This window comes from Sinocyclocheilus anshuiensis, unplaced genomic scaffold (assembly GCF_001515605.1).
Source record: "Sinocyclocheilus anshuiensis isolate Anshui unplaced genomic scaffold, SAMN03320099.WGS_v1.1 scaffold396, whole genome shotgun sequence".
In the NCBI taxonomy this organism is placed as follows: Eukaryota; Metazoa; Chordata; class Actinopteri; order Cypriniformes; family Cyprinidae; genus Sinocyclocheilus; species Sinocyclocheilus anshuiensis.
Window position 1 is genome coordinate 1,817,857 of NW_015558623.1, and position 13,029 is coordinate 1,830,885.

The window sequence follows — 13,029 nt, forward strand, 5'->3', positions numbered from 1 at the left end:
CAAACTCACAGATGTACAATTCATATCCAGTTGAACCACTTGATTAGGACCTACAAAGGTATTAAGTCTTCTGTTTTCTGCATACAGCTAAAGAGTTGTTGGATATACATTATGTTATGAAAACAATAATCCTCAAGCAACCACTTCTCGAAATATTTATTAGCTCATTTTAGATTCATACATCTGCACAAAAATGCAATAAAGCTTAGAAAAATATAAATGCTAACAACCATTTAAAAAGGGCATATGAATAAATCAATGAAATGTTGTTCCAAAAAATTGTTTAATCATCATTTACATAACCATTTTTTTGTGTCTTTTGCACATTTGCACAAAGCACATGTGTGTGTGCATGCATACATTAGATATCCATCCAAACACGAATTAAAATTGTTTATACATGCCTATGACCTGCTTATAATAAGCATGGGATCTGTCCGATCAAAGATTAATATCCATTTCTTGGAAGTGCCTCAGGTACTTTTCATTTCATAATTTGAATCTGTTAAACTGCAAAGCTGTTATTTAAAATCAATAAGAATAACTGAAACAGGTCCATACACAGGACTATAATTTGGTTTATATATACAACAGTGACATGTTAGTACTATTGTTATTATTTCTATTCTATCTCTTGATATATATAAAAAGGTGATCAAGCAAAAATGAATAGCATCTTTCTAACCCTTCATTCATTTACATGACTTAGTATTAATTGTATTCACAGATGAGCAGGGCAAGTGCTATATTCTTCTTTTAATATCTATTTTTTAAATGGTTTCTGTGAAAAAAAGTTTTATAAATAAGATACAATCCCCACATACATTAAAGGTACATCACTGATTGAAGTGACTGGAGAACAATTAATATTTCTACAGCTCTATGGCAAGTTGGTGAGCGTGATTTCACCAAGTACAATATGTTCCTGGATCAACATCCTTGTTGAGCCTGGAACAACGTTCCAAAGTTAATCAATTCCACAGCAACTTTAAAAACTTAAAAGGAAAAAAAAAAGTCATGAACAACCTTTGCTTTAATTTGAATTATATCATCTGTTCAGATGATGTTCTGGACAACAAAAGAACCAGCTCTGGAACTTGAGGTGGACAGTAACGAAGTACATTTACAATACAGTACTTAAAGGTAAGCCATTTCAGAAAAGCTAGCAATAGCCAGCAAGCTTTGAACACGCGTTCACTCACTTCTGACAGTGCATTCAAACAGGGCTGCGTTTCCCAAAAAAGAAACCATTGATGCTTTTGGGAAAGGCAGCCCAGAGCAATGTTCATCAGAGGACAGAAAAAACATATATGTTTGAGTTAGTTCACAATAAACAAATTGAAATTGTAGCCTATATAGTTTGTGCAATTACATTTATTTAAACTGAACGTTAAAAGTCCATATTGATCACTTTATTCTGTAATGTTAATATAAATCATACAGTCAGAATAAAAAGGTTGCAGTTTATGCATGCAACAGCCTTTCACTGGCAGTCCCTTATGAAAATGAACCATGGTTTTACTAAAGTGACCTTAGTTCAACTATAGTATTTGTAGATTTCCATGGTTACCACTACAAGTTTTTAACAAAATATAACCTAATAAGTTGCAATTAAAGCATATTAAATGTTAAAATGCATTTCAAATATAAAGTTAAGTGGGTATCATCCATTTTACTCGTAGTAATTTAATAATTTAATACATTTCTTAATTTAAAAGTTCATCGTAGAAGTATCGTATCGGTATCGAAATCGTCGATATTGGCCTTTAAAAGTATTGTATCGTGTCGAAAACAAAATAAGTGGTATCGCCCATCCCTAAGCAAGATCCCACCCTCCCTGCATAATCACTCTGCAAAGCCACGCCTCCTCCAAAATATGTGAACGCGCACAGGCAGACCAGAGGCTGACCAGCGACAAGATGAGAGATGGCGTTGATGAAGGATTGAATGCAACGCACAGAGCATCTGTATATGGAAGCATATAGGTAGCGAAATTCAATTTAAAATGCAATATGCAAAATGGCAATGCAATATTCAAAATGGCAATGTATTTCTGTATTTAAATTTACATTTTCCATTACCCATACGTGCAAAGTTTGTTGCAAAAGGAAAATGAAAATGAAATTATGTAATTTACATTTGCCATTTCCAACAGTAGTCTTAATATGTAAATTGCATGCAAATTTTAACACGTTATAAGTTGCGAAATTAAAATGAAAATGTATAACACAAATTGATTTGATATGTGTAACATGTTCAAGCAGAAATGGAAGCAAAATTATAATTTAAATGCTATTTGTCCTAAATGCATTTAGACTAACAGTTAGAACACTTAGGATTGCATTTTCATCATGACGCCGTGGGATATTTGTAGCAAAATTCAATTTGAAAATGCATTCCGAGCTGACCACGCCCACCCTCCGTCAATCATTGCTTCAAGGCAGGGATTGGCGGAAGCGTGTTACGTTTGGATCGTTTGAAACATGGCGGCTGGAGATCTGATAAGATCGTTGAATTCACTGGCAGATTAAGTGGAGCGTGAACAGAGAAATATATGAAGCGTATTCCACGCTAAAATCAAACGTTCGAACGACCGATCGAACGTCTAACCGAACGTCTTGAGCTTTGAGCGTCTTACACGCTGTACTTCCCTGAATAAGTCTTTAAAGGTGTTGTAGGCTAATAAGTCGTTCTGAGTAATAAATTGAAAAAGCTCCCACCTGTATATGACTAAACAAAATAACGTAGTTTACTTGAGGTTCTGTTATAAATGTGTCTATTAGAAACATTAATTTAAATAAATTAATTATACAAATTTTTTTTTTTAATTAATTAATCCACGATTCAAACGTAACACGCTTCCGCCAATCCCCGCATTGAAGCAATGATTGACGGAGGGTGGGCGTGGTCAGCTCGCAATGCATTTTCAAATTGAATTTTGCTACAAATATCCCACGGCGTCATGATGAAAATGCAATCCTAAGTGTTCTAACTGTTAGTCTAAATGCATTTAGGACAAATAGCATTTAAATGATCATTATGCTACCATTTCTGCTTGGACATGTTACACATATCAAATCAATTTGTGTTATACATTTTCATTTTCATTTCGCAACTTATAAAGCGTTAAAATGTGCATGCAATTTACATATTAAGACTACTGTTGGAAATGGCAAATGTAAATTATATAATTTAATTTTCATTTTACTTTTGCTCCAAACATTGCACGTATGGGTAATGGAAAATGTAAATTTAAATACAGAAATACAATGCCATTTTGAATATTGCTTGCACGTATGGGTAATGGAAAATGTAAATTTAAATACAGAAATACATTGCCATTTTGAATATTGCATTGCAATTTTGCATATTGCATTTTAAATTGAATTTCGCTACCTATATGTTTCCATACGTTCACACCAAGGATGATACTCTCACTTCACTTTCAAAACGATTTTTTTTCCAGCTGATGTACGATAAAAAATTGACAAGCCAATCAGAATCCGTTTGCTGGTGTGGATGCTAATATTGTTATCTTTATTGTTATCGTTCTTGGTGTGAACGGGGCTTAAGTCTAATTGTGAAAAAAGGAAAATAAATGATTCCGGGTCTTTCTCTTCTTTTCCCATCGGTTTCTCACCAGGAGTTGGTCGTGCAAAGGGAGGAAACCACCCTGAAGCGAATGTTTTCTGCTACACATTTTACATTTTAATATTCTAAAAGCTCTTTATTCCAAATATAGGTTACTACAAGCTAGTCAGTGTATTCAGTCGGCGTAATGTATTGCAAGTTGCTTCAGAAGCATAATAATAATATTGCAAGTAGCCTACATACAACAATAATAAAACTGCGTTGACATAAAAAAAAAAAAAAATTTACTTTTGGTACTTAAGTACTTTTAAACGCAAATACTTCTGTACTTTTACTTAAGTAAAAATCTGTCTTTACAACTTTCACTTGTATTGGACTGACTTTAAAAAGATTGAGTGTTTACTATTGCCCTCTTGCTTTATTGTCACACTATTTTCCTGTTTTAATACTGTAAAACTGCTTTGACACAATCTGTATTGTATAAAGTGCTATATAAATAAAGGTTACTTGGAGTAATATTTGACCAGCAGTATCTGTACTTTCACTGAAGTAATGGAGTTGTGTACTTTGTCCACCTCTGCCTTTGACTTCACTTCCTTTTTTTCTAAGCATTTTCACAACCCTCCTCCTCCCTTCTAAATGTTCTCCTAGTGCTTTGGATGTCTTAAAAAGCTAAATTGTTCTTTAGAAGTCAAACAGAGGGGTAATTCAGACATCCCTGTGATAAACGCCTCACATTAGCAGAATCATTAGTTCTAGCATGTGTACGGCTGAGATCAGCCTCGCTCTCTAGACTAGGACTACTTAATGCACTAAACCAGCATCTGTGTTTGGTGATGATCAGATTACACTCATTCTGTTCAGGGGGAGACAACAAGGAATGTCCTGTGATGTAGAACCTACTCACTGGACCTGGTTTGAGAGGAGGCCCACCCATTAAAAACAGTCCCAGCCCTGTACATTTTAGTGTCATCCTAATTCTGAATCAATATGACATTTCACACTATTTAATTTAAAGTGTTAGTTCACCCAAAAATGAAAATTAGCCCATGAATTACTCACCCTCAAGGCACCCTAGGTGTATATGACTTTCTTTGTTCAGATGAATCCAGTCGGAGTTATATAAAAAAATGTCTTTGATCTTCCAAGCTGTTCAATGGCAGTCAGCGGGTGTTGCAGTGCATCAGTCCAAAAGAAGTTAAATAAAGCGCATCCATCCATAATAAAAAGTGCCTCACATGGCTCCGGGGGGTGAACAAAGGCCTCCTGTAGCGAATTGATGCGTTTTTGTAAGAAAAATAACCATATTTAAAACATAATAATCAATTTAATCTAGCTTGCGCTCACTGTTGTACACAGAAGCAGCTCCGGGCGGATGACATAAGACGTCAGCGTTGCGCATGCACCGCTCAGAAGTGACAAACACGGAAGTGCAGGGAAGAGATCAAAACAAAACAACAGTCACGAATTAGAAGTACAAAACGAGGATTTGTAAAGAAAAATGTCGGAGGATTTCAATATAAGCCAAGAGGAGACTGGTTTTCCTTCGCTAAATTAAGGAAACTTTGCTTCCTTTGCTCCTATAAACAAAGTTGGTTTTCACGAGACTCACCGGCACATGCACAATGCCGACATCTTACGTCATCCTCCCGGAGCTGCTTCTACAACTGCTGGCGCAAGCTAGATTAAAGTGATTATTACGTTTTGAATATGGATATTTTTCTTACAAAAACGCATCGATTCCCTGGAGCCGCGTGAGACACTTTTTATTATGGATGCATGCGCTTTATTTCACGTCTTTTGGACTGATGAACTGCAACACCCGCTGACTGCCATTAAACAGCTTGGAAGATCAAAGTAAATTTTTTATATAACTCCGATTGGATTCATCTGAAAGAAGGAAGTCATATACGCCTAGGATGGCTTAAGGGTGAGTAAATAAAGGGAAAATTTTCATTTTTGGGTGAACTATCCCTTTAAAGCATGCTTTCAAAAACAGACAAGCATAGTAAATTAACAAGCTGCATGATTTATTACACATTGTAAAGTATTGCTATGTACATAATGACACCATGAGACACATACTGTACACACTGAAAATTCCCTTCTGCTAAACTAGGGACAGTATTTGTCACTACAATGTAATGATTGTTTTTAGAGTCCCTGCAGTAAAGGAAATAATTATTGGATTTTTATGGATATATAGATTAAAATTGATCGTGGGCATATGCAGAACATGTACAAGTGCAAATAGTCAATGTTTTTATAATAACATTACTTCTTTTTTTTTTTGCACTGAATGAATGCAAGGGGAAAAAATATTAGGTGCTACTGATCCTTTGCATAATGCGTGTGTGTTTATATACATTCTTATTTAAAGGTGACCAGACATCATAAAATGAGTCTCGTGTGGATTCTGTAGACAGCAGTGTCCTCTAGACCATACAAACTTTAGTCAGGGCATATAAGAACACTATTCTTTTTCTTATAACATGAGGGAAAGTCTTTGTGCTTTTCTTTACTCTCACTAGTACTATCATTCCTTGGTCTAAAAAGTTGGGTTCAATAAAAAGTTCCTGCTGAAGAGAAGCATTATTCTGTAAATGCCTACAGATACTGCATCTATGGAGAGATTCATAAATTCATAAACAGTTTTATCATCCACCCACAGGATAATGGTTGAGGGAGGTAACAGTCAATAGTCAACCTTGTCCTTGAGGAGTTGGTGACATTTTGTTGGTGACTCGAGGCTGCTAAAGTGCAGTTATGTTGGGTGCTGTTCATTAAAAGACATATAGTAACACTATACATAAAGCAACAATTAAATCCATTAAAATTATTATAAACACTTATTTATTTATTATTTTTTTAAAATGTTTTAATAATTTATTTTTTAATCTAAACTGAAATATGTTATTAATAAATTTAATCCTATATTGTATTGGAGCTTGCAAAAAGAAAAGAAAATAAAAGAATATAAAATAAAATTCACTTAATTTCAAGCACTATCTAAATGCTTCAGTTAAGTTACCCGTGGCTTTGCTAAATTGCCTTTGGGAGAGGAGGTCTTGAATGTGCAAACTGAATTATTAAAGTAAAATTTTACCTTGACCTTACAATTATTTTATGGTTTATATTTCACAAATATCACTTAACACACTTATATAATATATACAAATATATATACCCACACAAATATAAACTATTGTTTAAAGAAGAAATGCAATGCAATTCTAAAGGTCTTTGTTGTAAATCTTGATTTTAATCTTTTTGAAGATCCATTGAAATATCTAAAATGGGATAAATCGACTCCTTAGAGCATTTTACTGCAAAAGGGTATGACATTCTAGAACAGCAAACCGGCAAAAGGTTATCAAACATAGAAGATGAAAGAACGAACAAGAAAGAAAAGAATAGAAAGAACTAGAAAAAAAGAAAAGGAAAGGAAAGGAAAAAACACCATTCATTCCACACTAAACTTTGCTGAGAACAACTGATCTGTAGCCATAAGTTAATAGCAAATAAAAAATTTTTATGTCAACTTAAAGACCATAAAACATCAGTTAAGGGGTCGAAGTTCAGACAACTTATGTAGTGGTGAAAGTGGGGAGAGAAGAGTGATCTGGACTGCACACAAAATGTGCATGACCAACATCCTGCTCATTTAAGACAACAGACACTTTGTATGAATGAGAAAGCATTTGTGGAAAAGAAGTACCTTTATGAATGTATGCAAGCTTGTACGATACATGTGCAGATATGTCAAAGAAAACTTGAGTGTGTCAAACTAAAATATATATATCACCAAGTGGCATTTATGTTAAGAAAACAAGCATAAGAACACAAGCAAATTCACAATACGTTTACATTATAAAAACAGATATACTATTAAAATAAAAGACAAAATACATTTAGACTAGGGCTGTCAGTTTAACGTGTTAACTTAATTAATTAGTTATTAAAAAAATAACGCGATTAAAATATTTTAACTCAGTTAACTCACTGGCCCCGGCCCCAGACCTGTACGTCATGTTACATTTCATACAGTTGACTGTTGACAAACATGATGCAGGGCAACAACTCCATAAATACAGTTATGCCCTAAAATTCAAGGTATTGGGGCAAAAATGCCCCGTATGAGTTTTTGTCTCATATTTATATCACGATAAGCGATATCATACGAGCAGCGGGAGCAATATCACATGAGTGCTGTATGCACAAATAGCAAGAGTGCAAATGTGATTTTATGCAACAGTTCAGTAAATAAGAAGTTAATATTGTGTGTTTTTGCTCAATTCTGTCAACAAAAATATTACCTATAAAGCCACAGCAGAACTGTTGTGCGTCTGTGAGCAACATAGCGGTTTTTAGTTTCTGAATGAATCCTCATTTTGAACGAATCGTGTGAACCAATGATTCAAAGGCCCATTCATAGAGAGAGTCATTTACTTAATTGCTAAATTAATCAGCCATTTGAACTAATCGAACGCATGAATAACTCATAAAGACATTTAACGCCACCTGCTGGCAGTTTTAGTTTCTTAAAAAAGTTAAAGGGTTAGTTCACCCAAAAATGAAACTTATGTCATTAATTACTCACCCTCATGTAATTTCAAACCCATAAATCCTTCTTTGCTCATCTTCGGAACACAAATTAAGACCAGATGGGTTTGACCAAAGATTGAGTGAACCTTTAATTAGCTGAAGTACCTCTGACCTGACCAGAAATAAGCAAGGAATCAGCTCAGATTCGAAGACAAAGGCAAACACAGTTCTGCCACACACACACTCAGCGCTAATTCAAGCAAGAATGCTCATAATTAGGACTGCTGTTCGCATTCTTCAAATTATTTAGTAATAAGACTTCTTTTGGCGTGACGTAGCTGACACAGAACAGCATACGCTGTTTACATCCAGCGGATATTCTCCAAAATGGCGCTACAGGGTGATGAGGAGGAGACGAATTGTTGAATAAAGTCGTTTTTTTTTTCTTTTGCACACAAAAAGTATTCTCGTGGCTTCATAAAATTACAGTTGAACCCCTGAAATGTCACATGGACTATTTTAACGATGTCTTTATTACCTTTCTGGGCCTTTAACTTGGTTAATGACATAATTTTCATTTTTGGGTGAACTATCCCTTTAAATAAATAAACATTAAAGGGATAGTTCACCAAAAAATAAATAAACTCTGTCATCATTTACTCACCCTCATGTCGTCTCAAACCTGAATGACTTACTTTCTTTTGCATAACATAAAAGAAGGTATTTTGAAGACTGTTGGTAACAAAGCTGTTTTGGTTACCAGTGACTTTCATTGCATGAACAAAAAATACTAAAAATAGATGTTTCTCAAATTATCTTCTTTTATGTTCCATATTATGTTAGGCCGTTGTAGCCTAAACGCTTATGTGTAATAAATTTGATGTTGAATCAAATAAAATATTTCTTTCTTTCTTAGCTACTATTTGTAATGTCTACTTGATACTTTCTCATTTAACACAATAATATCTTTAAATAATCGTTTGTGGGTATTTTCACAGCCAAATTGAATTTGCAATTAATTAGATTAATTAATTAATTGCCGCACCATAATTAATTCGATTAAACATTTTAATTGACTGACAGCCCTAATTTAGACACTTTCTGATTGGACAAAATGTTCATAGATAATCTGTGAATTACACCTGACTTCATACATGCACTAAAATATAATAAAGATAATTTGATTAAAAGAGATGCCAAAAATGTTCAAAATTGTATTGTTCACAGATGCTATTTGGTTTGATATTTTGTTATCTAATGCAATGAAACTCATACATTATTAAGATGGCTTATGCGTCCAAATACTTTTGGAGCTACTGAAAGTGTGAAACAATTAATTTGCAAGTGTAGCTTGCTATAAACAAGCACACAAAGTATTTATTACTTTGTGTGTGTGTGTGTGTGTGTGTTCTGGTATATATGGTTTATGAGGACACAAATGTGTATAATGACATGGGTACTACAACGTAAACATGGTTTATGAGGACATTTCCTGTGTCCCCATAAACCAAAAGGCTTAAAAACATACTAAATTGTGTTTTATGAAATAAAAAATTGCCAGTAGTTTTCTTTGAAGGGTAGGTTTAGGTGTAGGGTGACAGAAAATACAGTTTGTACAGTATAAAAACCATTACGCCTATGGAGAGTCCCTGTAAACCACATATGCAAGAGTGTGTGTGTGTGTGTGCGTGCATGTGTGCGTGTGTGTGTGTGTGTGTGTGTGTGTGTGCATTAAGGGGCTAGGTTTAAATGCAAGCCTGGGGGGTGTGAATTATCATTTGCCCTTAGTGAAGAGACATTCACATTACACATCACGGCCCATGATGAAGACACGCAGCTCAAGAGGAGGGGTCTGAGACAAAAGAGCATCTTTTTCTCCAGCCACATTCGTGCGATGTGCTTTTGAGCCTGTGGCAAGACGCATTAACAAGAATGTTCCAGATTCGGACCAGAATGGGCAACACTGGACCATTGACAAGGGATTACAAAAATGCACTTGCTTAAATGACAGACAATACTGCTTATGTGTGCAGCTGGGCTACTGTTCCAAGTTAAGTCTGATATAAATTAATTAAAACTCCAAGACAGGCCCGTTATGACAGTTGGTGGGCCAGGGCAAAACTGATTACACAGTGTACCATAATGTGGGCGTTGAGAGCACAAATATTTGTCATGGTGTCAGAGGTTGGAGAGGTCACACAGGCCAAAAACAGAATGAATGATGACTTTATATTCAGAGATATATAGAAATAAAAGGCTATTAGTCACTCTTATGAAAGTGAATAATACAGTGCTCACAAATCTAAGATTATCCGGCAGATCTGCAGAAAGCCTTATGGCTAATAATGAGGACCAATATAATTTAAGAGACTCTTCATAGGCAAACGTGAGCTACATATTAGATCTATTAGATCTTTTGATCAACAATAGATTTTTAAAATAAAATACATAAACAATTTAAATGAATTTAAAAAGAATAAATTGGAGAGAAAAATGCTATTTGGAAACTCTGTGACAGAGTGGAAACTTGTCAAAGAAATCCTCTAAATAAATCCAAGTCCAAGTAAAAATAAGTCTATAGGTAGATGTTTTCTTTACTTTTCCATAAACTATACCTGTGTGCAGTCCCTAGGAACATGTGACAATTGTGTAAAACATGCATTAATACAATAAATTATTACAAATACTTCCAAATAAACAAATAACTGAAATAGCATAACTGATGCCACTGTCTGCATTACTGCAACTGCACTATAGTACAGAACTGCCATAAAGCATAATATCAAATATTTCAGTGTATGATCCTGACGTATTCTTTAAATCTTCAATACATTTTTACAAAGGCATTATTGTATATTAACACAATAAAAATTTCATAAACAAGAAAAGTAAAACAACAGTTTCTGAATGATACACATTTCCTAACTAAAAGGGGAAAAAATTAAGAAATAACAATAAGATTTTCATAAAAGAACTAGTAATCATAGGTATCGGCTACTGTATGTCTTCCATAAGACCACATACTGTAATTACATTAAAACCACAAAATAAGATGAAATTAAGTGCAGTGTAATTATGTCTCAGGGAAACTTTTGTTTGGCTATTACTGTGATACTCAAAGTTAGAAAAGTTTTTTTTTTTAACTAAGTATATGTGCTAAAGGCTTATATATTATTGAGCAGCCCTTTGCATGCATCAACTGTATCATCTTGCTTCATTACAAACCCAAAACCTTTGAACGAACAATTGACACAACTCTATAAACCTGCCAGCAAACCAATACAAACTACTTCTCAGAGACCAGCCTCTTTTTTTTTCTTTTCCACAGAACAAAAGCTCTTTTTTTGCTGTCTAGGTTTTGACAGAGTACAGCGCCTCAAGCCTCATCATCTTCTGAAGCTGGTATACAAAGCTGGAGTTGTGTATGCACACGGAGTCCTGAAGCATCTCAGTCTGAAAGGTCATCCAAACCACCAATGCAAAGCAGACAACAGCAAGCCATTCGCACGTGGAGCTGAAATCTGATGGTATTTAAAGTCAGCTGTTTTGGAAAACATTTGTGGGGGGGGGTTGTATCTTACTGGAGCATGAATTACAATGCATGTAACAAGCTTTAATGCATTTTATTCAGTCATGTGAAGCTATGAGAACGGATCATTGTGTCACCAAGCAAAATGATAGTCTTGCTGAGAAATTTTCTTACTTGCCTCTTTTTTCTAAATAAGTTAGTGAAGTTATCTAGCTTTTTTTTTTTTTTAAATAGAAATGCTCTCAAATTTGTAAAAAAATATATATATAAAAAATAGAGGGTCTAGTTTCCAGTCCAGCAATCCTCTATAATGAAATTGACTTAGCAAAAAAAAGTTTCAAATTGAATTGTGAGCTTATATTTCCATGTTGCTGATCATGACGTTAAACCCCGTAGATAGGGTCCTATCCTGTCACCATTTCAAAGAAGTCTTATTACTAAATAATTTGAAGAATGAGAACAGCAGTCCTAATTATGAGCATTCTTGCTTGAATTAGCGCTGAGTGTGTGTGTGGCAGAACTGTGTTTGCCTTTGTCTTCGAGTCTGAGCTGATTCCTTGCTTATTTCTGGTCAGGTCAGAGGTACTTCAACGAATTAAGCACTCAATCTTTGGTCAAACCCATCTGGTCTTAATGATTTCACTTTTCTGCTTCGGCAGTCTCTGTCTGGTACCTCACAAAAAAGGCTGCCTTGTGGAGACATGGACTAATCTATATGTAAGGGTACTGTGTGTGTCTTTAACCATATTTTGGCGACAAATTTGTACCCAAAAATGAGCTAAACTTGGCGAAATCTCCTAAAACCCCATTCTAGGGACATCCTCATTTGTAAAAACGGTATGAAAAAGTAGAAGAAAGAAAATTGTGAAAAAGCTGAAAGTTTTCTGTTAGGGTTAGGTTATAGTAGGCTATTTATATTATATAAATATGTTATTATCCTTTTTTAATCAAATAAATGTGATATATAATACACAGTTTTCTGTTAGGATAACTAGCTCTATATAAAAGTGTATAAAAACACATTTATATATATATATAGTTTTTTAAATAATAATTATAATAATAAATAGACTCCTCATTACAAGGCCCAAGATAATGTTGCATTCAACATGAGCATTCAATTGTGAAAACAAGCACATCACAGAAGTGTCTTCAAAATGAAAAAGATGTCAAAAAATATGAAAATGAATTTCATATTAAACATTTATTTTAAAAATGTAACTCTAGTATACTTTGAATTCACCATTTTCACAAACATAAAATGGATGATACCTGCTTTTACTTCAAATTCAAATTCCTTTGTCAGCATAAGTTACCTTAATATTACAACTAATCTAGTACCGCAAAATGTGTATATTTTCCAC